Source organism: Bombina bombina, chromosome 3 (genome assembly GCF_027579735.1).
Source record: "Bombina bombina isolate aBomBom1 chromosome 3, aBomBom1.pri, whole genome shotgun sequence".
Taxonomy (NCBI): domain Eukaryota; kingdom Metazoa; phylum Chordata; class Amphibia; order Anura; family Bombinatoridae; genus Bombina; species Bombina bombina.
Genome location: NC_069501.1, coordinates 120,597,754 through 120,622,888, shown reverse-complemented (window position 1 = coordinate 120,622,888; position 25,135 = coordinate 120,597,754). Strand labels below are relative to the sequence as shown.

Genomic DNA, 25,135 nt, shown 5'->3' with positions numbered 1-25,135 from the left:
TTCACATTGAAATGCACTCATGCACATTTCATTTTTGACCTTGCTATCCCTTTAGGAGGAGATAAAATATTATCCAGGATTTAAAGCTGTTATAGCAAATCATTCATGGGATTATTTTAAATGCTTTTGAAACATAATTTTGTTTGTAGATCTTCTGCAATGCAGCACTTAGCAACTCAAAGGACTCATATTGAGTAAATAAAAAGCAGCTTTGATCTGGACCACTGAATTCTTGTTCTTTGATTCATAATGCAATGTGTTCAGGTATATTCTGTAAACTAAGTGTGAGTATATTGTTGAAGATTTTTTTTGTCACCTTACATATGCAGGCTTTTTAAAAACGTACTACACACTAATTAAAACATTATAAAAATTTAAATATTTTCCTTTCTCCAATAACAAAATCCTGTTCATCTTAATTTCTTTGCTGTGACCAATAAGGGACAAATAGAACAAGTGTCTGCACATATACACCAATTACTGAGCAGCAGGTAGGTGTGCCAGGATTCTGCATGGCACAAAATGCACTCCAGACTTTCTGGGGAGGGAATGGAAACACTACGCATTTCCAGGTTAAATTACAGGAAAAGTAGTCAAATTAAAGGGACAGTCTACCCAAAAATTGTTACCGTTTAAAAAGATAACGCCTTTACTACCCATTCCCCAGCTTTGCACAACCAAGATTGCTAGATTAATATACTTTATAACTTTTAAACCTCTAAATTTCTGCCTGTTTCAAATGCTCTATTGACAGCCTCTTAATCACATGCTTTTGTATTTGCTTTTCACAACAGGAGACTGCTAGTTCATGTGGGCCATACAGATAATAATGTGTTTACGCCCGGGAAGTTATTTAAGATTTAGCACAACACGGCACTAAATGCAACTCAATAGATTTTAAATAGTCACAGTCATGTGATCAGGGGCTGTCAGAAGATGCTTAGAAGGTAATAACAGAGGTAAAAAGTGTATTAATATAACCGTTGGTTGTGTAAAACTGGGGAATGTGTAATAAAGGGATTATCTATCTTTTAAAACAATAAAAATTATATTGTAGACTGTCCCTTTCAATAATGAAATTATAAAAGTTTTTAAATTATAGATCATTAAGCATTTAGGGAGGAATTCAATTCTGAGTTTAATATCCATTTAATTTGGAAAGCTGTAGGTTTTCCAATTCTGAGAATTGCAAACACACACTGATTATATATATATATATATATATATATATATATATATATATATATATATATATATATATATATATATACATATACATACACATACACACACACACACATACACCCTAATTACCCTTAGGAGAGATGGTATTATAGTGCAAAACACATAACGCCGATCTTCCACCTGCATCTCCTGTTTAGCATATGGATGACAAATCTGGCTTCCTCCAATCGTTGCGTGTGGCGTCCAGCTTGTGGGGCACACAGTGATTGGAGGAAGCCGGATTCGTCATCCATATGCTAAACAGGAGATGCGGCAGGAGATCGGCGTTATGTTTACCAGAACGCAAAGGTATTTAAAAAAATATAAGCGTCTTGGTAAACTTTAATGAATTAAAGTGCCTCCGTTTTTAAGATTTTTTTTTTTTTTTTTATAAACCTGGGCTTTAATTCTTTAAAATTTACTATCACTTTAAGAGACAGCAACAGACATTTCCAGATTGAATCATAACAAAGTAATTCTATGTATGACCCTTATTTACAAGACTAAATATTTTCCTGCATGATACTGAGCCACCTTATTATTTCAAAGGCATTACCATCAATATGTCCAATATTGATGGTAATGCCCTTGAATTCAATAAAGAAAGGGAGATATTAAACCCAAATTTGTTCTTTCACAATTCACAAAGAGCAAGCTATTTCAAACAACTTTCTAATTGACATCTATCTAATCTGCTTTGTTCTCTTGGTATCCTACGCTGAAAAGCATACCTAGGTAGGCTCACAAGCAGCAATGCACTACTGGGAGCTAGCTGCTGATTGGTTGCTCCACATAAATGCCTTTTGTTATTGGATGATACAATGTTTTCAGTAAGCTACCAGTAGTGCTGTACTGCTCCTTCAACAAAGGATACCAAGAGAATGAAGCAAATTTGATAATGGAAGTAAATTGAAAAGTTGATTAAATTGGAATGTTTTATCTGGGCCATGAAAAAAATAATTTCGGTTTCATGTCCCTTTAAAGAGACATTAACCCCTTAATGACCGAGGACGTGCAGGGTACGTCCTCAAAAAAAGGCAGTTAACGCCTGAGGACGTACCCTGCACGTCCTCGGTGTGGAAAGCAGCTGGAAGCGATCCTGCTCGCTTCCAGCTGCTTTCCGGTTATTGCAGTGATGCCTCGATATGGAGGCATCCTGCAATAACCATACATGGCCATCCGATGCAGAGAGAGCCACTCTGTGGCCCTCTCTGCACCGGACATCGATGGCCGGTATCGTTGGTGGGTGGGAGCCGAATTGGGAGGCGGGTGGGCGGCCATCGGTGTTGCGCGTGACGTCACGGGGGGCGGGATCGGGATCGGGACCGTCGGGGGCGCGCACGGGCGCGCGCGCGCGTGCACGGGGGGGGGGGGGGGGGGGCGCGTGCACGGGGCGGGAGCGGGTGGGAACCGCTACACTACAGAAAAGTAAAAAAGTAAAAGTAAAAAAAAAATTAAATAAACTTTTTTTCAAAACCATCTAAGGGATCTGGAAGGGGTGGGGGGTTGGTCTTGGGGGGGGGGAAAGCTACACTACAGAAAAGGGACATATTTTATTTAAAAAAAAGCATTTTTTTTCACTAAACTGGGTACTGGCAGACAGCTGCCAGTACCCAAGATGGCGCACATTAAGTCAGAGGGGGAGGGTTAGAGAGCTGTTTAGTGGGGGATCAGTGAGGTTGGGGGCTAAGGGGGATCCCTACACAGAAGCATATGTAAATATGCTAACAAAAAATGCACAAAAAAGCCCAAATATACCTTTTATTTTAGTACTGGCAGAGTTTCTGCCAGTACTTAAGATGGCGGGGACATTTGTGGGGTAGGGGAGGGAAGAGAGATGTTTGGGAGGGATCAGGGGGTCTGATGTTTCAGGTGGGAGGCTGATCTTTACACTAAAGCTAAAATTAACCCTGCAAGCTCCCTACAAGCTACCTAATTAACCCCTTCACTGCTAGCCATAATACACGTGTGATGCGCAGCGCCATTTAGCAGCATTCTAATTACCAAAAAGCAACTCCAAAGTCATATATGTCTGCTATTTCTGAACAAAGGGGATCCCAGAGAAGCATTTACAACCATTTGTGCCATAATTGCACAAGCTGTTTGTAAATTATTTCAGTGAGAAACCTAAAATTGTGAAAAATTTTACGTTTTTTTTAATTTGATCGCATTTGGCGGTGAAATGGTGGCATGAAATATACCAAAATGGGCCTAGATCAATACTTGGGGTTGTCTACTACACTAAAGCTAAAATTACCCCAAAAAGCTCCTTACATGCTCCCTAATTAACCCCTTCACTGCTGGGCATAATACACGTGTGGTGCGCAGTGGCATTTAGCGGCCTTCTAATTACCAAAAAGCAATGCCAAAGCCATATATGTCTGCTATTTCTGAACAAAGGGGATCCCAGAGAAGAATTTACAACCATTTATGCCATAATTGCACAAGCAGTATGTAAATAATTTCAGTGAGAAACTGAAAGTTTGTGAAAAAATTTGTGAAAAAGTGAACAATTTTTTGTATTTGATCGCATTTGGCGGTGAAATGGTGGCATGAAATATACCAAAATGGGCCTAGATCAATAATTTGGGATGTCTTCTAAAAAAAAATATATACATGTCAAGGGATATTCAGGGATTCCTGAAAGATATTAGTGTTCTAATGTAACTAGCGTTCATTTTGAAAAAAAATGGTTTGAAAATAGCAAAGTGCTACTTGTATTTATGGCCCTAATAAGTTACAAAAAAAGCAAAGAAGATGTAAACATTGGGTATTTCTAAACTCAGGACAAAATTTAGAAACAATTTAGCATGGGTGTTTTTTGGTGGTTGTAGATATGTAACAGATTTTGGGGTTCAAAGTTAGAAAAAGTGTGTTTTTTTCCATTTTTCCTCATATTTTATATTTTTTTTTATAGTAAATGATAAGATATGATGAAAATAATGGTATCTTTAGAAAGTCCATTTAATGGCGAGAAAAACGGTATATAATATGTGTGGGTATAGTAAATGAGTAAGAGGAAAATTTCAGCTAAACACAAACACTGCAAAAATGTAAAAATAGCCTTGGTCCCAAACGGACAGAAAATGGAAAAGTGCTCTGGTCACTAAGGGGTTAAAGGGACACTAAAGTCAAAATTATACTTTCATGAATCATAGTGCACAAATTTTAAACAATTCACTACTATTATCAAAAGGTGCAATCTTTGAGGCACTAGCACCTGCTGAGCATGAGCAAAACTTCACAGTTTATATTTTTTTTTTTTTTTTGTGATTGGCTGATGGCTGTCACATGATGCATGGGGAAAGAAAACAATTACTTTGTATAATTGTTTTTCCAAAAAATTTAAAAATGTCAAAGTGCCTTTGCATTGTCTTTTTATTATGCAATGCTACTGTATTTAGTGGTGAACACTAAAAAAAAAAGCCCACTCCTATACTTTCCTTACTTATTTTGCCTCATTTCCTATAATTTAACACTGAAAATTGTGCATGTTTTCCCCACTAAGCCCAAAAAGGCTGGAGTGAATACTGCAGGACCTTGAACTCCGACCCAACAGCATTCCGTCATTGCATATATATATGTATAGCTAACAGAGCACAGCAAAGGAGACAAGAAAAACATACTTAAGGGTATGTCCCTGGATTGCAAAACAATATAACATTTGCTTAAGAAAAATAAGTTTTATTTGCCTTTAAAACAATATTTTGTATGCAGATCCTTTGCAACAAGAGGATTAATTGCAGGCATATACACCAACTATAGAAAAGGGAATCCTAAACCGCAATCCCTTTAAAAAATATCCATATAAAATGTTATGTAATAAGGAATATAGGGTGAAATAGGCAGATGTACCATATGCACCTTTGCATATTTGTGGGAAGAAACGTTCATTGAACATTTAGCAATGAATTTGCATAATGTTGGAGGCTCAGCTACCCAGAATAAACTGTAGACAGATGGTTTTGGTGTTTACCCAACTGCAACCTCCCCTGTTATTTTACATCACTGAACAATCTACTTTAGGTTTAAAACAGAATAAACTTGGTCAGGATACTAAACGCTTCCTAAAAAGAAAAACTACCACCCTTTAGGAAGAAAATATTTGTGTGTTTAATAACAGCAGGACACATCTTTTTTTGGTTTTAAAAAAAAATTATTAAAAAGCGAGATCAGAAAGGCACAATCTAAAACTGGAAAGAGAAAAAAATAAAAAAAAGTTGAGCGCTGAAAAGATGGTGGAAATATTAGTAAAAGACTTTGACCATAACGGAGACATGGGACAATGACAACAAAGCAACATTTCAACAGGAAAATGGAAAGATTATGTAGGGAAAAGTATGACAGTGTTTCTTTAAGAACTTTTGTTTAAATGGAAAACTAATATAAAACGGAGTGTTGTACAAGGCAGCAATTAAATCCCTTCATTTTCCCTGCATGGTCTAGGCAATTAATGGCTAAATCACTGGTGATAGTGGGGGTTATGGGGTTTATATCTAGAGAAAAAGGGACATATATATATATATATACACACAAACCCTATATTAAAACACCAAACCGCAATAACTCTATAAAGTGCACATTTATGTTGGCCCAGTAAAGTAATATGTTACAAAAAGCCTCAGTTATTTCAATAAATCTATTTCATATTTCACTGGAGTATAAACTTTTATTGTAAATGTAGATTCTAACTTCAATGAGTGGGGTAAAGCTTCACAGGAGAAAGAATAGTGGTGGCCAGTGATAAGCATCTAAAGTAGCCTTAGGGTATATTGCATCTTTGAAGACGTCTTTTAAAAAGGAAAAATATAAAGAATCTGGATTTAAAAAAAAAAAAGAAGCCCAATGGGAAGAAATGGTTTGCATAATACAAAATAAAGGGAATGTGCTCACTAGAGAATTGATTAATATGAAACCATATTTCATTTTATTTAAAAAAAAAAACGTTAAACCCATTGATCTAGGTTTTTTATATACATTAATAAAAATGGTCTTATTTGTAGACATTTAAAACGTACAGTAAACAATGCTAATGCCAGGACACATACCTGTGACAAAATAAAAATGTATTTAGCATCACTTAGTAAACAATTCCTGCTGCTCTGGGAAATTCATTTCTTCTTGTAGACGGACAAAAGGTTCTAAAAGTGAAAAAGGATAAAATTAAACATAAAACATACAAGCAGAGGTTTATACTGCAAAGTAAAAGGTATAAAATCAGTAATATGGGAGGGAAACTTGCAAGTGCTGGTGATTTATGCTGTAATAATTCCCAGCTGTTCACACGTTGTTACTTTTCTCTTAATGGTTAAATAAAGCAATGTTTTTATCTTCAGATTATTTAGCACATCTTCATTAAAGGGACATGAACCCCAATTTTTTTATTCTTCCATGATTCAGATAGAACGTGCAATTGTAAACTGCTTTCTAATTAATTTACTTATAATATCAATTTTCTTTTTTTTTCTCTTGGTATCTTTTGTCGAAAAGCCGGGACATAAGCTTAGAAGCCAACCAATTTCTGAAGCACTATATGGCAGCAGTTTTACAAGAATGTTACCCATTTGCAGCACTAGAGGGCAGTACTATTTCCTGCCATCCCAACCTAGGTATCTCTTCAACACAGAATATCATAGGGACAAAGCAAATTTGAAAATGGTAAATTGGAAACTTTTTTTTAACATTCTATGTTCTGTCTGAATCACAAAAGAACAATGTTGGGTTTCATATCCCTTTAAAAGGTCAATGAACTCAAAGTCCAACTCCCCCAATATATGTTACTATGCATAGAAAACAAACAAATATGCTATGTACTTGGCAGTGCTTTACATTTCCCCCCTGCAATGTAACTATAAAACTTGTGATATTGTAACTGCTCTACATAAGTTGCAGTGAAGGATCCAGAATTTTAACCCTGCACGATGCTTGACCAGTGCAAGAGCTCATTTCATTTTTTGTTGCAGATATTGTTTATATACGATGTACATATTCTTTAAAAAATGACATTAGTATCAGTTTTTAGATGCCTCACCTCTCAGCCCTCTGAGTACAATGCAATGCAGCTAATAAAATAAAAATACCAAAACCTTTTCGGGGGGGGGGGGGGTGCATAGAAGTGAGGACATAAAGGTTAAAAAATGAGAAATATAAAGCTTACTTTTATGGCAAAATTGCACTATATTGGACAGTTTTGTATAACCAACGCTGTTTATTAATATACTTTTTAACTCTGTGATTGCCTTGCATCTAAGCCTTTGCAGACTGCCCCTTATCGCAGTTCTTTTGACAGACTTGCATTTTGGCCAATTAGCCGGAGTGGCACTCTCTGCATCAGTGATCTACCTTCATATGGTAAAGGGAACACGATCAACACTTCCTTACCATATGAAGGCAGATCCCTTATGCCTCAGGCTGTGGTCTTAGCTGGCAAAGCAGACAGCGAGGACCACAGCATGAGGCAGAAGATTGGATGTATGTACTACAACAAGATACACGCTTAAAGTACCCTGTGACATGGTACCTACATACAATAGGCATAAGGAGTTAAAGGGACATGTAATCCAAAACATTTCTTTCATGATTCACATAGAGCATGCAACTTTAGAGGGACATAATACCCATTTGCTAAATCACCTGAGAGTGATGCAGCAGTGCTGAAAAAACTGACAAGTACACATGCGCTGAAGGTGTCTTTGTAATAAAGGAAGCTATTTTTCCTCAAAATGTCCTTACTGAGAAACAGTAAATGCTCTGTGAACAGTTATTCTTCAGCTACTGACATCTGCATGTAAAAAACAAAAAAGCCAATCATCTTCATCAGTGGTGATGTAACACTTTGCTTTACTGTGATCTCATGAGAGTTACTATCAAATCTCACAAGATTTAGGTGAAATTTCATTAAACTGAGAAAGGAAATGACATGACTATGCCTGCACATGTCAAACGCACACTCCCTTGCATGTCCTGGGACTAGCATCCTGATTGGTTGCTTTAAGTGCCTTTACAACAGGGTGTGGCTACTGAGGAAAGTTTAAGGTAAAATATCTTCCTTTTTACATAGAGCTGTTCAGGTGATGTTTTGTAGACCAACTTTCTAATTTACTTCTAATTTCAAATTTGAATCTTTCACCTTTTATAAACAACATTGTGGTAAGTAAGCTCAGGAGCATGCAGGTACCTGCAGCACTATATGGCAACAATTTTGCAAGAATGTTATACATTTGTAAGACCACTAGATGGCAGCACTTTTCCTAACAGTTAGAGCTCCAGATTTGCAAGCTACCTACCAGAATGAAGTAAATTTGATAATAGAAGTAAATTAGAAATTGTTCTGTTTGAATAACATTAGAAAAATGTTAGGTTTCATGCCCCATTGAGAATATTTTTATATATGAAATAGCTGTTGATACTAACGGAACCCTCAACCTAATAGGGATGGCAGACCTCATTAACTTATCTCTATATATACACACAATTCTACTTATCTTATATTATACACAGTGAAATCAATAATTAGAGAGAGCAATAGAAAATAAAAATGTGCCACCCCTACTGCATATCTCCTAACATGGATATCAAAGACACAGGAGGTCGAGGGGGCCTGTTGTCATTTTGTGGGTGGGGCCATGTCAGGGATGCAGGAGATAGTGGTCATGTCTGCAGGGCTTGTTAGTTCAAGGGCTGAACTGCATAAATCAGGACATTTGAGAGGTCTGCGACTGGGGTGTGTCATTTCTTCTAAACCTGGTTTACATAGCTTTTCTATAACCAGTACTTCTCTATTGAACATTTCAGTATAGGTGGGAATACAACCTTCAAAATAAGCTACTTCAAATGACAAAATAAAAATAAAGGAGTGATGTGTAAATAATTTAATTCACTCCAGCAGGTAAAATGGATAATTGGGAAGGGGGAAATCATGGAACATTTTTAAAAGTCTTTAGTCTGCACTTCCACTTTTAAAAGGAATTGGAAAGCCCATAATATTCAGAATGAAATTACCAAAAAAAGGCACAAAATAAATAATGAATGTATATTGCAAAGGTTTTTTGTGTTGTTTTGTTATTAATACATATAATTAAAAATGGTATAGAACAATCTCAAAGTGTTTAATGCTACTTAAAAAAGTCATATGCATATAAAAGATCACAATTTAAAAAAATAAAATAAAAATAATAATAATAAAATATAGCCCCCTTAAGTACCTAACTGTAATTAGTCTAAAAATGACTTCTTAAATGCAAGAATTTAAAACCACTTTGCATTAGCAGATCCCAGGTTCAACTGTGTTATAACTTTAGACTCCAAGCACAATAAAAATGCAGGTCTGGAACGGTGTACCAGAAAAAGCAACTGCGCAATGTTCAGAACAGCAGATTGCACGTGTAAAAATAGATTGGTGGTGGGAGGTTGTTCTGACAAGTCTCATCTACCCACGGCAAGCAGAATTCTGCAGCAAAAATACAAGGAAAAAGGGAAATCTGCCAACTCGCGCATAGCTCCTAACTGCAAATTGAAATATGTATCCACGACAGTGCTGGTGAAATTTGTTGTAGGAGTGCGGTTTGTTTTTGTCTGTTTAACGGACATAAGAGGTAACTTCCCCAGGAAAAATCCTTGTGGCAAACAGAGTTCCATAAGAACAGGACAGGAGGAAATAAATATGTTACCGAACAAAATAAAATATTCAGGCTTTAGTGTATCCATAATAAAGGGCTTTAGGGGTTTTAAAGGACCACTCTATACAGTAGCATTGCAAAATTAACAAGTGCATAATAAAAAGACAATGATTTAACACCAACTCTGAATTTGAAATAAGCAGATTTTGTTTCTGACAAATTACCTCCCCCCCCATGTTCTGGCCCCCGTAACATGTGACAGACATCAGCCAATCACAGACTAGTATACATATACCCTGTGAGATTGTCCACATGCTCAGTAGGATCTTGTTCTTCAGAAAGTTTGCATATAAAAAGACTGTGCAAAAATTGATAATGGAAGTAAATTGCAAAGTGTCTTAAAACTGCATACTGAGTCTGAATCATAAAAGTTTATTTTGACTTGAGTGTCCCTTTAAGACACATAGCACAGGCTGTCTGATCAGGTACATTACTGTTGTGTTGTCACCAATAAAACAGAGCGTTGTGATGAACACTAATTGCCAGTTAAGGTGTAAGTTGTGGAAACATCCTTTGATCATTATAAAGATTAGATGGTTGTCAGTCACTAAAACCAAAGGAGATACAGGTGATAAAATAGTATTAAAGGGATAATCACAACTAACTTTCCCCTTACATGTGTAATAAAGAAGCAGTCGTTCCCCTTTCCTATGCTCCACCCCATAGCAATCTCCTCTTGTTTACGCACACACATAAATGATCACATTTAATTCTAGGTGCGTATACAGACTTGCAGCAACGGACTGCAGTATAGTAGTTAGTACAGAGGCCAGATTGTAATCATGCTTTTCACCACCAGCAGACAATAAATAGAGATATAAAGAGATAAATATATTATATATACTGTATATATCTTAAATGGTTAAACATCATCAATACATTTAGGTTTTGAGCTGTATACTGAGTGAATTAAAGAGACCTTAAACAGGAAATCAATGAGATATAAGGCAAATATTAGCCTAAAATAGTATGTAGACCTATTTTTTTAAATTATATTAGATGTTTAAATATTGAAAATATAAGTGTAAAGGTTTATTTATTATAAAGTACCTTAGTTTTTATGACGTTATGAGCTTTGGAACCTAGGTTTCCCCATATCTATCTCTTATCTATGGCTTCTGCACAGCCATTGTAGCATAGTCTTATATTGAGTGTTTTATATCGGTCCCTAATTGTCCCCAGCAGAAGAGATAGATAAGGGAGACCTACCTGGCTGTGTTATTACCTTATAGAGACAGTGCAGTTGAGAAAAAACATAATTTATGTAAGAACTTACCTGATAAATTAATTTCTTTCATATTGGCAAGAGTCCATGAGCTAGTGACATATGGGATATACAATCCTACCAGGAGGGGCAAAGTTTCCCAAACCTCAAAATGCCTATAAATACACCCCTCACCACACCCACAATTCAGTTTAACGAATAGCCAAGCAGTGGGGTGATAAAGAAAGGAGTAAAAAGCATCAACAAAGGAAATTTGGAAAGAATTGTGTTTTATACAAAAAAGCATAACCACCATAAAAAGGGTGGGCCTCATGGACTCTTGCCAATATGAAAGAAATGAATTTATCAGGTAAGTTCTTACATAAATTATGTTTTCTTTCATGTAATTGGCAAGAGTCCATGAGCTAGTGACATATGGGATATCAATACCCAAGATGTGGATCTCCACTCAAGAGTCACTAGAGAGGGAGGGAATAAAATAAAAACAGCCCTATACCGCTGAAAACAGTCGACAACCCAAAAAAATAAGTTTATTTTCATTTGAAAGAAAAAAACTTAAATCAAAAGCAGAAGAATCAAACTGAAACAGCTGCCTGAAGAACTTTTCTACCAAAAACTGCTTCCGAAGAAGCAAATACATCAAAACGGTAGAATTTAGTAAATGTATGCAAAGAGGACCAAGTCGCTGCTTTGCAAATCTGATCAACTGAAGCTTCATTCTTAAAAGCCCACGAACTGGAGAATGATCTAGTAGAATGAGCTGTAAGTCTCTGAGGCGGGGCTTGACCCGACTCCAAATAAGCTTGATGAATCAAAAGCTTTAACCAAGAGGCCAAGGAAATAACAGAGGCCTTCTGACCTTTCCTAGGACCAGAAAATACAAATAGACTAGAAGTCTTCCTGAAATCTTTAGTAGCTTCAACATAATATTTCAAAGCTCTCACCACATCCAAAAAATGTAAGGATCTTTCCAAAGGATTCTTAGGATTAGGACACAAGGAAGGGACAACAATTTCTCTACTAATGTTGTTAGAATTCACAACCTTAGGTAAAAATTCCAAATCAAGTCAGCAAAACCGCCTTATCCTGATGAAAAATCAGAAAAGGAGAATCACAAGAAAGAGCAGATGGCTCAGAAACTCTTCTAGCAGAAGAGATGGCCAAAAGGAACAACACTTTCCAAGAAAGCCGTTTAATGTCCAAAGAATGCATAGGCTCAAATGGAGGAGCCTGTAAAGCCTTCAGAACCAAATTAAGACTCCAAGGAGGAGAAATTGATTTAATGACAGGCTTAATACGAACTAAAGCCTGTACAAAACAGTGTATATCAGGAAGTATAGCAATCTTTCTGTGAAATAAAACAAAAAGAGCGGAGATTTGTCCTTTCAGGAACTTGCAGACAAACCCTTATCAAAACCATCCTGAAGAAACTGTAAAATTCTAGGAATTCTAAAAGAATGCCAAGAAAATTTATGAGAAGAACACCATGAAATGTAAGTCTTCCAAACTCTATAATAAATCTTTATAGAGACAGATTTACGAGCTTGTAACATAGTATTAATCACTGAGTCAGAGAAACCTCTATGACTTAGTACTAAGCGTTCAATTTCCATACCTTCAAATTTAATGATTTGAGATCCTGATGGAAAAATGGACCTTGAGATAGTAGGTCTGGCTAAGGCGGGCAACTGGACATCCGAACCAGATCCCCATACCAAAACCTGTGTGGCCATGCTGGCGCCACCAGCAACACAAATGATTGTCCCATGATGATTTTGGAAATCACTCTTGGAAGGAGAACTAGAGGCGGGAAGATGTAAGCAGGATGATAACACCAAGGAAGTGTCAGCGCATCCACTGCTTCCGCCTGAACATCCCTGGACCTGGACAGGTATCCCATGAGATCTATCTCTGGAAGACCCCACATCTGAACAATCTGAGAAAACACATCTGGATGGAGAGACCACTCCCCTGGATGTAAAGTCTGGTGGCTGAGATAATCCGCTTCCCAATTGTCTACACCTGGGATATGCATCGCAGAGATTAGACAGGAGCTGGATTCCGTCCAAACAAGTATTCAAGATACTTCTTTCATAGCTTGGGGACTATGAGTCCCACCCTGATGATTGACATATGCCACTGTTGTGATATTGTCTGTCTGAAAACAAATGAACGGTTCTCTCTTTAACAGAGGCCAAAACTGAAGAGCTCTGAGAATTGCACGGAGTTCTAAAATATTTATTGGTAATCTCGCCTCTTGAGATTTCCAAACCCCTTGTGCTGTCAGAGATCCCCAAACAGCTCCCCAACCTGAAAGACTCGCATCTTTTGTGATCACAGTCCAGGTTGGCTGAACAAAAGAAGCCCCTTGAACTAAACGATGGTAATCTATCCACCATGTCAGAGAGTGTTCTACATTGGGATTTAAGGATATTAATTGTGATATCTTTGTATAATCCCTGCACCATTGATTCAGCATACAAAGCTGAAGAGGTCTCATGTGAAAACGAGCAAAGGGGATCGCGTCCGATGCTGCAGTCATGAGACCTAAAACTTCCATGCACATAGCCACTGAAGGGAATGACTGAGACTGAAGGTGCCGGCAGGCTGCAACCAATTTTAAACGTCTCTTGTCTGTTAGAGACAGAGTCATAGACACTGAATCTATCTGGAAGCCTAAAAAGGTGACCCTTGTCTGAGGAATCAAGAAACTCTTTGGTAAATTGGTCCTCCAACCATGTTTCCAAAGAAACAACACTAGATGATTCGTGTGAGATTCTGCAGAACGTAAAGACTGAGCTAGTACCAAGATATCGTCCAAATAAGGAAACACTGCAATACTCTGTTCTCTGATTACAGAGAGTAGGGCACCCAGAACCTTTGAAAAGATTCTTGGAGCTGTTGCTAGGCCAAATGGAAGAGCAAAAAATTGGTAATGCTTGTCTAGAAAAGAGAATCTCAGAAACTGATAAAGTTCTGGATGAATCGGAATATGAAGTTATGCATCCTGCAAGTCTATTGTGGACATATAATGTCCTTGCTGAACAAAAGGCAGCATAGTCCTTATAGTCACCATCTTAAAAGTTGGTACTCTTACATAACGATTCAAAATTTTCAGATCCAGAACTGGTCTGAATAAATTTTCCTTCTTTGGGACAATGAATAGATTTGAATAAAACCCCAAACCTTGTTCCAGAAGAGGAACTGGCATGATTACCCCTGAAGACTCCAGGTCTGAAACACACTTCAGGAAAGCCTGAGCTTTTACTGGATTTACTGGGATACGTGAGAGAAAAAAACTTCTCACAGGAGGTCTTACTCTGAATCCTATTCGATACCCTTGAGAGACAATGCTCTGAATCCATTGATTTTGAACAGATTTTATCCAAATATCCTTGAAAAACCTTAATCTGCCCCCTACCAGCTGATCTGGAATGAGGGCCGCACCTTCATGCGGACTTAGGGGCTGACTTTGGTTTCCTAAAAGGCTTGGATTTATTCCAATTTGAAGAAGGCTTCCAATTGGAGGCAGATTCCTTGGGGGAAGGATTGAGTTTTTGGTCCTTATTCTGACGAAAGGAACAAAAACGGTTAGAAGCCTTAGATTTACCCTTAGGTTTTTTTATCCTGAGGCAGAAAAACTCCCTTTCCCCCAGTAACAGTTGAAATAATAGAATCCAACTGGGAACCAAATAAATTATTACCTTGGAAAGAAAGAGATAGTAATCTAGATTTAGATGTCATATCAGCATTCCAGGATTTAAGCCACAAAGCTCTTCTAGCTAAAATAGCTAAAGACATGGATCTAACATCAATTTTGATAATATCAAAAATAGCATCACAAATAAAATGATTAGCATATTGCAGTAAGCGAATAATGCTAGATAAGTCAGAATCCAATTCCTGTTGCGCTAAATTCTCCAACCAGAAAGTTGATGCAGCCGCAACATCAGCCAAAGAAATTGCAGGTCTGAGAAGATGACCTGAATATAAATAGGCCTTCCTTAGATAAGATTCAAGCTTCCTATCTAAAGGATCCTTAAAGGAAGTACTATCTTCCCTAGGAATAGTGGTACGTTTAGCAATAGTAGAAATAGCCCCATCAACTTTGGGGATTCTTTTCCCAAAACTCTATAGATTTTGCTGGTAAAGGATACAATTTTTTAAACCTTGAAGAAGGAATAAAAGAAGTACCTGGCTTATTCCATTCCTTAGAAATCATATCAGAAATAGCCTCAGGAATAGGAAAAACCCCTGGAGAAACCACAGGAGGTTTAAAAACAGGATTTAAACGTTTATTAGACTGAACGTCAAGAGGACAGGTTACCTCAATATCCAAAGTAATTAACACTTATTTTAATAAAGAACGCATATACTCAATTTTAAATAAATAAGTAGATTTGTCAGTGTCAATGTCTGAGGAAGGATATTCTGAATCAGATAGATCCTCATCAGAAGAGGATAATTATGTTGTTGGTCATTTGAAATTTCATCAACTAAATGAGAAGTTTTAAAAGACCTTTTACGTTTATTTGAAGGTGGGAATGCAGACAAAGCCTTCAGAATAGAATCAGAAACAAATTCTTTAAAACTTACAGGTATATCATGCACATTAGAAGTTGAAGGAACTGCAACTGGCAATGTACTATTACTAATGGATACACTATCTGCTTGTAAAAGTTTATCATGACAACTATTACAAGTGACATTCGGCGAGATAATTTCTACAATTTTACAACAAATGCACTTAGCTTTGGTAGAACCGATGTCAGGCAGCAATGTTCCAGTAGAAACTTCTGAGGCAGGATAAGGTTGAGACATCTTGCAAAATGTAAGATAAAATACAACATATAAAGCAAAATTATCTATTTCCTTATATGACAGTTTCAGGAATGGGAAAAAATGCAAATAGCATAACCCTCTGATAGAGAAAAAAGCAAGAGGCAAACATCAATGGGGTATTGAAATAATGAAAAAATTTGGTGCCAAGTATGACGCACAACGTAACTTTTTTGGTGCCAAAAATAACCGGAAATGACACACTCGCGTCAAGAATGACGCAACCGTGTGAAAGGTCTCGGCGTCAAGTATGACGCCGGAAATGACTAACTTGCGTCATAGACGTACTTTTTCGCGCCAAAATTTTTTTCGCGCCAAGAATGACGCAATAAAGTTTAGCATTTGTCGCACCCGCGGGCCTAATACCGCCCGCAATTTGTAAGAAGTAGTCAATTAAAAAAAAAGACTAAACCCAATGTAAGAAAAAAATTTCATTTTTAAAAGATGTTTATATTCCCCAAATATGAAGCTGACAGTCTGCAGAAGGAAATATATTTGCCATGAGTCAGGTTCATGTAAGTACAATACATATATTTAGAACTTTATATAAATGCATAAAGTGCCAAACCATAGCTGAGGTGTCTTAAGAAATAAAAAAACATACTAACCAAAAGACACCCACCCACATATAGCAGATAGCCAAACCAGTACTGAAACAGTTATTAGTAGAGGTAATGGTAAATTGAGAGTATATCGTCGATCTGAAAAGGGAGGTAGGAGATGAATCTCTATGACCGATAACAGAGAACCTATGAAAAAGACCCCCGTTAGGGAAATCATCGTATTCAATAAGTGATACTCCCTTCACGTCCCTCTGACATTTACTGCACTCTGAGAGGAATCGGGCTTCAACAATGCTGAGAAGCGCATATCAACGTAGAAATCTTAGCACAAACTTACTTCACCACCTCCATAGGAGGCAAAGTTTGTAAAACCGAATTGTGGGTGTGGTGAGGGGTGTATTTATAGGCATTTTGAGGTTTGGGAAACTTTGCCCCTCCTGGTAGGATTGTATATCCCATATGTCACTAGCTCATGGACTCTTGCCAATTACATGAAAGAAACAACAATTTCCAGAGTTAAATTACAGGAGGAGTGAACGACATAAATAGTTCAAAGTGTTCAACATCTCTTTAAACAGCAAACATTGCAATTTATCCTTAGTATAAACACTATATAAGCACCTGTACAGGTTGCCCTGAGGGCCCAAAACAAAGCAGTAAACGGCTTATTAGAAATGTTTCATTAAATTGGAGTAAACCAACACAGAGGATGTTGGAGTGTTACCCTAAGAAATTCATATGTAAACAAATTAGCAATACTGATATATAGTTAATATGCACAACAAGTCAGTGGAGATGCTTCACTGTGTACCATTGGGCACCAGCACTAATACAGCTATAGACAAAATGTGCTACAAGTTGTGCACAGACGTGCACTCTGCATTTCAGTGAGGGTAAAAACATAAATTATGCTTACCTGATAATTTAATTTCTATCGTGGGGAGGAGAGTCCACGGCTTCATTCATTACTTGAGGGAATTTAGAACCTGGCCACCAGGAGGAAGCAAAAACACCCCAGCCAAAGGCTTAAATACCTCCCCCACTCCCCTCATCCCCCAGTCATTCTGCCGAGAGAACAAGGAACAGTAGGAGAAATATCAGGGTATAAATGGTGCCAGAAGAACAAAACTAAATTTAGGTCTGCCTACCGGAGAAACGGGCGGGAGCCGTGGATTCTCCTCCCCACGATGGAAATTTAATTTTCAGGTAAGCATAATTTATGCTTTCCATCTAAAGGAGAGGAGAGTCCACGGCTTCATTCATTACTTGTGGGAACAAATACCCAAGCTCTAGAGGACACTGATCGAACAAACAGGAGGGTAAAAAGGAGGCGGACCCTATCCTGATGGCAACACAGCCTGCAAAATCTTTCTCCCAAACACTGCTTCTGACGAAGCAAAGACATCAAATTTGTAAAACTTTGTAAAAGTATGTAAGAAAGACCAGGTAGCCGCCTTACAAATCTGCTCCATGGAGGCCTCATTCTTGAAGGCCCAAGAAGAAGTCACAGCTCTAGTTGAATGGGCCGTGATCCACTGAGGAGGCTTATGTCCCGCTGTCTCATAAGCCAGGCGAATCATGCTCCTCCACCAAAAGGACAAAGAAGTTGAAGAGGCTTTCTGCCCCCTGCGTTTCCCTGAATACACTACAAAAAGAGATGTAGACTGTCTGAAATCCTTCGTAGCCTGAAGATAAAACTTCAAGGCTCAAACCACATCCAAATTATAAAGTAACCTCTCCTTAGGGGAAGAAGGGTTAGGTTCACAAACCAGTATGAAGAACAGCCTTATCAGCGTGAAAAAACAGATAAGGAGGCTCACATTGCAAGGCCGCCAACTCAGATACTCTGCGTGACGATGCAATAGCTAACAGGAAAAGAACCTTCCAAGAAAGAATCGTAATGTCAATAGAGTGCATAGGTTCAAAGGGAACCATCTGCAACACCTTAAGAACCAAGTTCAAGCTCCAGGGTAGAGCAGAATGTCTACAGACAGGCCTGAACAAAAGACTCTGCGAGCCTCTTGTGCAACAAAACAGATAAAGCCGAAATCTGTCCCTTTAAGGAACTGGCTGCAAGCCCCTTCTCCAACCCATCCTGAAGAATGGACAGAATCCTAGACACCTTAACCTTGTGTCAAGGATATCCATGTTTCTCACAACAGGATAAGTAAGTCCTCGACACCCTATGATAGATGCGACGAGTGACCGGCTTCCTGGCCTGAACAAGAGTATAATCACTCTCTCAGAGAATCCTCTCTTGGCTAAGACTAAGCATTCAATCTCCACACAGTCAGCCTCAGAGAATCTAGATTTTGATGTTGGAAGGGACCCAGTACTAGCAGATCCCTGCGACAGGGTAACCTCCATGGCGGAGAAGATGATTTCCCTACCAGATCCGCAAACCACGTCCTCCGCGGCCACAGAATAGCTGAAGCTTGCTTCTGTTCAATGCAGGCCACTTCACAAGGTAGAAGTGGCAAAGGTGGAAAAGTGTAAACTAGGTTGAACTCCCAAGGCACTGCCAAGGCATCGACCAGCTCTGCCTGAGGATCCCTGGACCGTGACTCGTATTTGGGTAGCTTGCAATTGAGTCTGGATGTTATGAGATCTCTCTCTGGCGTCCCGCATCTGTGACAGATCTCCGCAAACACCTCGGGGTGGAGAGACCATTCCCCCAGATGGATTGATTGTCTGCTTCCCAGCTGTCCACACCCGGAATGTGGATTGTTGATAACAAGCAGCTGTGGGACACTGCCCATACCAATATCCGAGATACCTCCGCCATTGCCAGAGAAATTCTCATCCCCCCTGATGGTTGATGTAGGCCACGAGGTAATGTAGTCTGTCTGGAATCTGATGAAGCTGAACGACCCCAGGAGAGGCCAAGCTTTCAGAGTATTGTGGATTGCTCGAAGTTCCAGAATATTGATCGAGAGAAGAGACTCCTCTCAAGTCCACCTTCCTTGTGCCACCCTAGCACCCCAAACAGCCCCCCATCCTGCTAACAAGTAATGAATGAAGCTGCAGAGTCTCCTCCCCTTTAGATGGATACAGAGTTTATTTAACATGTTTTGTTGTTTGGGTGTGTTTGGCAGTTGGGCTTTTTAATGTACGAGTGAAGATTTCATCTTTATCTTGGTGCAAAGGGAGGTTGACACCTATTGATTGTTATTCTGACAGGCATGAGAGCACACCTTCATCTATAGGAAGATCAGGTTTGTGCTGAATTCCCAATGAACAGATACATCTGAGAACTGACACTTGATCCTGTCATTTAAAAACAGCCTTTTAATCTATGCATAGTATATATCAGCAGTTAAAGGACACTCAAGTTAAACTTCAATGATTTAGATAGAACATGCAAAATTTTAAACAACTTTCCAATTTATTTCCATTAACAATATGTGCACAGTCTTTTTATATTTACACTTTTTAAGTCACCAGCTCCTACTGAGCATGTGCAAGAATTCCCAGAATATATGCATTTGCGATTGGCAATTTAACTGCATGTAATAGACACTACTATAAAGAATAATATGCACAGATACCGATCTAAAAATCCAGTATAAAACCTTTAAAAAAACTTATTTAGAAGCTCCCAATTTAGCACTGTTGATGAGATTAGCCTGGGACACCCACTGACACATTATACAAACAGAAGCAACACAATCTAAGTCAAATTGGAAATGCAGGTGCAATGAATAACAGGTAGCAAAAGTTGTTTTTGTTCTTTTCTAAATGTTTTATTAATTGGTTCTAAGCTCAGGGTGAATTCTTGCACTGTTCCAGCTCCTTGTTTTGCTAAAAACTGTTCTTATTTTTGTAGCTCTTTGATTTTAATACCTTTAATTATGTGCAGTTACAGCAATATACATTCTAATCCCTGTTGGACGTGCAGACTCCAAACTTAAAGTGTCATTATAGTATAAAAATCTGTTAAGAGTATGTAATTTTAAGACTATCGACCTTGCAGTACTGTGTGTTTAACCTCGCTCAGGACCCGTGGTATACTGTTGGTCCTGAGCAGAACCTGCTGCAGATCCAGTCCCCAGTGCTAGTTGCATAGCTGAGTTGTTTGACTAGCGCTGCTGATTGGACCAGCAGTGCATTGTGGGTCCTGATTGGGCACTTCTACTGTGTGTTTAACCCCATTGCAGGGGTTAAATACATACTGCAGGGTCAATAGTCATTTTTTCACAATAATGGCCCTTTAACAGTACTATATCCACGGTCATTTGCTGCACACTCTAGTGACCATTTATAACCACTAAAGGAAACCTAGGTTACAATATGGCGGCCCTATTGCTTTATGAACACTTAATTATTTTTTCAGTGAAAAATACCACCACACATTATTCTTCGGCTAATTCTATCAAGCATGTGTTTTTAGTGTGTAATGTCCCTTTAAGCAATTTATATCTATGGTACAATGATACAAATAGCTCAGAGTTGATTTGGGGGAAGAGACCGGTTATTCATGCGTTACATTTATTTGTTTAAAATGTTGTCATGATTTCAAACAAAAGAAAATACCTGATGCTTCAAGGAGGAGCTGAAAGAAACACCACACCCCAGGGAAACTAATAATCAGCAGAGTGAGTTATTGTGCAGACGATGCAATTGTGACCTAGTTCTTCATCCATCAGTAACCCAGAATCAATGCCCTCCTTACAGGGAGGTGAATGTATTTCATTTGTCTACACACTTTATATATCACTGCATTGCAAATCGCCCACACAATATAAGTATTTATAATGTTGTTTTGTTAGCAAAACCTGTTGCAGTCCATGGACATACCCCTTGAAAATCCCCTCTAGCATTGTTTATCCTATTGCCTTTGCTATGGTCAGTTAGGGGCAGCTCCTGCACTTATCAAGCAATCCCTGCATAGAATGTTGTTGAGTCAGGAGTTTGACTAGTGGCAGTTCTATGGGGATGGCTTTTTCACCAATATACACACACACACATACAAACACATACACACACACACATACACATACAAACACACACATACACATACATACACATACAAACACATACACACACACACACAAACACATACACACACACGCATACACATACAAACACACACACACACACGCATACACATACATACACATACACACACATACACACACATAAACATACATACACACACACACATACACACACACATACATACAAACACATACAAACACGCATACACATACATACACATACATACACACACACACATACAAACACATACACACACACGCATACACATACATACAAACACATACACACACGCATACACATACATACACACACATACACACACATACACACACATACACACACATACACGCATACATACAAACACATACACACACGCATACACACGCATACACATACATACACACACATACAAACACATACACATACACACACGCATACACATACACACACGCATACACATACACACACGCATACACATACATACATTTAGCACCACAAATATTGAAGAAGCAGTAGAATTGAATAATTGACAAATACACAACACAAAGCCAATGCAATATCACTTTGAATTTGAAATGAGCTGTAGAATATTTTCTGGCAATTTTCAAAGTTGATCCAATTTTGCCTCCCGTCCCCATGTATCATGTGACAGCCATCAGCCAATCACAAAACGGATATAGTGTACACTTTTGAACATGCTCAGTAGGAGCCTCAAAATGTGCATATAAATTAATGTGCATGTTTTAACAATGGAAGTACAAAGGAAAGTTTTTTGTTTGTTTTTTAATCGCATGCTTTATCTGAATTATTAAACTTTAAAGTGATGATGAATCTTAGCATTTTTGAAAAGCTATGATTTACCAGTGCTACAAATAAAGGGGACTTTCAGTCATGAAGTATAAAAATTCACGCTGAAAGTTCCTTTATTAGCAGCGGGTTTATGCCGAGCTGAGCACCTCCGGCTAGCCCATGGCAAAACTATCGGCATTATGCCAGATGGCTAGCACGCTATTGGCTAAGAGGTGTAAAACGTCACCTCTTGAGAAAATAGCATTTGGCTGTGGGTGGCCAGAGGCTAGGATTTACCAGTACTTTAAAGGGACAGTCTACACCAACATTTTTATTGTTTTAAAAGATAGATAATCCCTTTATTACCCATTCCCTAGTTTTGCATAACCAACACGGTTATATAAATACACTTATCTCTGTGATTACCTCTGCAAACTGCCCCCTTATTTCAGTTCTTTTGACAGACTTGCATTTTAGCCAATCAGTGCTGACAACTCTACAAGAGTGAGCACAGTGTTATCTATATGACACACATGAACTAACACCCTCTACTGGTGAAAAACTGTCAAAATGCCCTGAGAGAAGAGGCGGCCTTCAAGGGCTTAGAAATTAGTATATGAACCTCCTATGTTTAGCTTTCAACTAAGAATACCAAGAGAACAAAGCAAAATTGGTGATAAAAGTAAATTGGAAAATTCTTTAAAATTACATACCCCAGATGAATCATGAAAGTTTATTTTAGACATTTGATTTGGTAGAATGCAGAAGTAGACACTCCTTATCAGCTGGAGAATGTCAAGAAATAAGCTGCTGTTGAAATACAATGACTGATGCTAAACACTGATGGGGGTGGATCAGACTACTCCAGACAGCATGGCTATGTAACTAATTTTGCTTATTTTTGAAAATTATTTTAAAATACTTGTCAGCAATTTAAAAAAAAAAAAAAAGTTCTATGCAAACAATTTCTACTTAATTAGAACTTTTAGGAAAAGCACAGATCTCAACATGTCTTATGGCACTTTAAAGATCTAGAACTGCCAAAGAATCTGACATCTGTAGGCTCCACTCACACCTCTCTGATGGTGGCCACACAAAATATTAACACTTTCACATTGGGCTCAATTTGGACATTTCCACTTAGGGGAATTGTAGAAAAGTGTTATTTCTTCAGTGTTATCACATGAAAAGATATAATAAAATATTTACAAAAAAATGTGAGGGGTGTACTCACTTTTGTGACATACTGCATGTATCTAGAAGAGAATACAAAACTAAAAATGGTGGAAAAATCCATCATTAAGGATACGTGTTCAGCACTCTAGGTTCATTAATATATAAAGAACTCAAAAAGTTGGTTCAAACTATATAGTGTGGTGGGTTTTGTGCAACTAAAATAGAACTTTTAATAGTATATGAAATTAAAAAATGGGAAAGAAAATCTTTAAAACCATCTTCATGTAAATACTATCTTTCGCCCAGGCTCTCACTGAGAGGCTGAAAGGACTGCTTAAAGGGACAGTCTACACCAGAATTGTTATTGTTTTAAAAGATAGATAATCCCTTGTTTACCCATTCCCTAGCTTTGCATAACCAACACAGTTATACTTATATATATTTTACCTCTGTGATTATCTTGTATCTAAGCCTCTGCAGACTGCCCCTTTATTTGTTCTTTTGATAGACTTGCCGTTTAGCCAGTCAGTGATGGCTCCCAGGTAACTTCACATGCACGAGCACAGTGTTATCTATATGAAAAACATGAACTAACACCCTCTAGTGGTGAAAAACCTGTTAAAATGCATTCTTAAGAGGCGGCCTTCAAGGTCTAAAAAATTAGCATATGAATCTCCTAAGTTAAGCTTTCAATTAAGAATACCAAGGGAACAAAGAAAAATTGGTGATAAAAGTAAGTTAGAAAATTGTTTAAAATTACATGCCCTATCTGAATCATGAAAGTTTTTTTTGGACTAGACTGTCCCTTTAAAACTCCAGTCCCAATGCAAAGAGTACTTCCCTCCATAAGAGACTACTCCGATCTTCGCCACTTCTCTGCCATCCTCCTGTGACGAAAGGCCAAGAATGACTGGGGGAAGAGGGAAGTGGGGGAAGTATTTAAGCCTTTGGCTGGGGTTTCTTTGCGTCCTCCTGGTAGCCAGGTTCTTAATTCCCAACAGTAATGAAGGAAGCCGTGGACTCTCCTCCCCTTTAGATGGAAATGGGTATATGTACTTACTGTACAGCCCTATTAAAATCAAAATAATGCCTCTAAACAATATTTGCACATAACTGCGACTTGCCACATATTAATGGGCTATAACACTCCTGATTGAGCCAGAGAAGCAAATAAATAAAAAAAACTGTGGGATCAGCTGAACATACAGCTTGAGAATAAAATACAAAGTGGTAACTGCAGTAACGCACCCTGGGGCAAACAGCTAATATAGACAAAGGCTGAATGACAGGGATAACAACCATGCAGGCAGCAGATGAATCATGGGATGAGACCAAATGACAAATAAAGCACAACTATAGGACAATCCCATGGCCAAGAATGATTTTAAATGGGTGTTATGATTGCAGGTTTTATTCTTAGTACAGATTTATTTGCAACACCTAAACAGTAATAGAGGGGGTTACACTACTTTATATTTTATTGTATGGTAGTTTAAAGGGACAGTCAACTTCAAAAATGTTTTTGTTTATAAAGATAGATAATCCCTTTAGTGCCCATTCCCCAGTTCTGCATAACAAACAGAGTTATAATACACTTTTTACCTCTAATAACCTTGCATCTAAGCCTCTTTTGACAGCCGCCT

The 25,135-nt window shown here is 38.0% G+C and overlaps 1 protein-coding gene across 3 annotated transcripts in view; it reads right to left on the bottom strand.

The window, feature by feature from the left end:
* Positions 1-25,135, bottom strand: part of TIAM1 (TIAM Rac1 associated GEF 1) — an 873,661-nt gene that overhangs the window by 237,003 nt on the left and 611,523 nt on the right. For all 3 annotated transcript variants that reach the window (XM_053705978.1, XM_053705976.1, XM_053705979.1), the window contains one exon: positions 6,273-6,365. The gene's annotated coding sequence lies outside the window, so the exon portion shown is untranslated. The remainder of the gene's footprint in view (positions 1-6,272; positions 6,366-25,135) is intronic.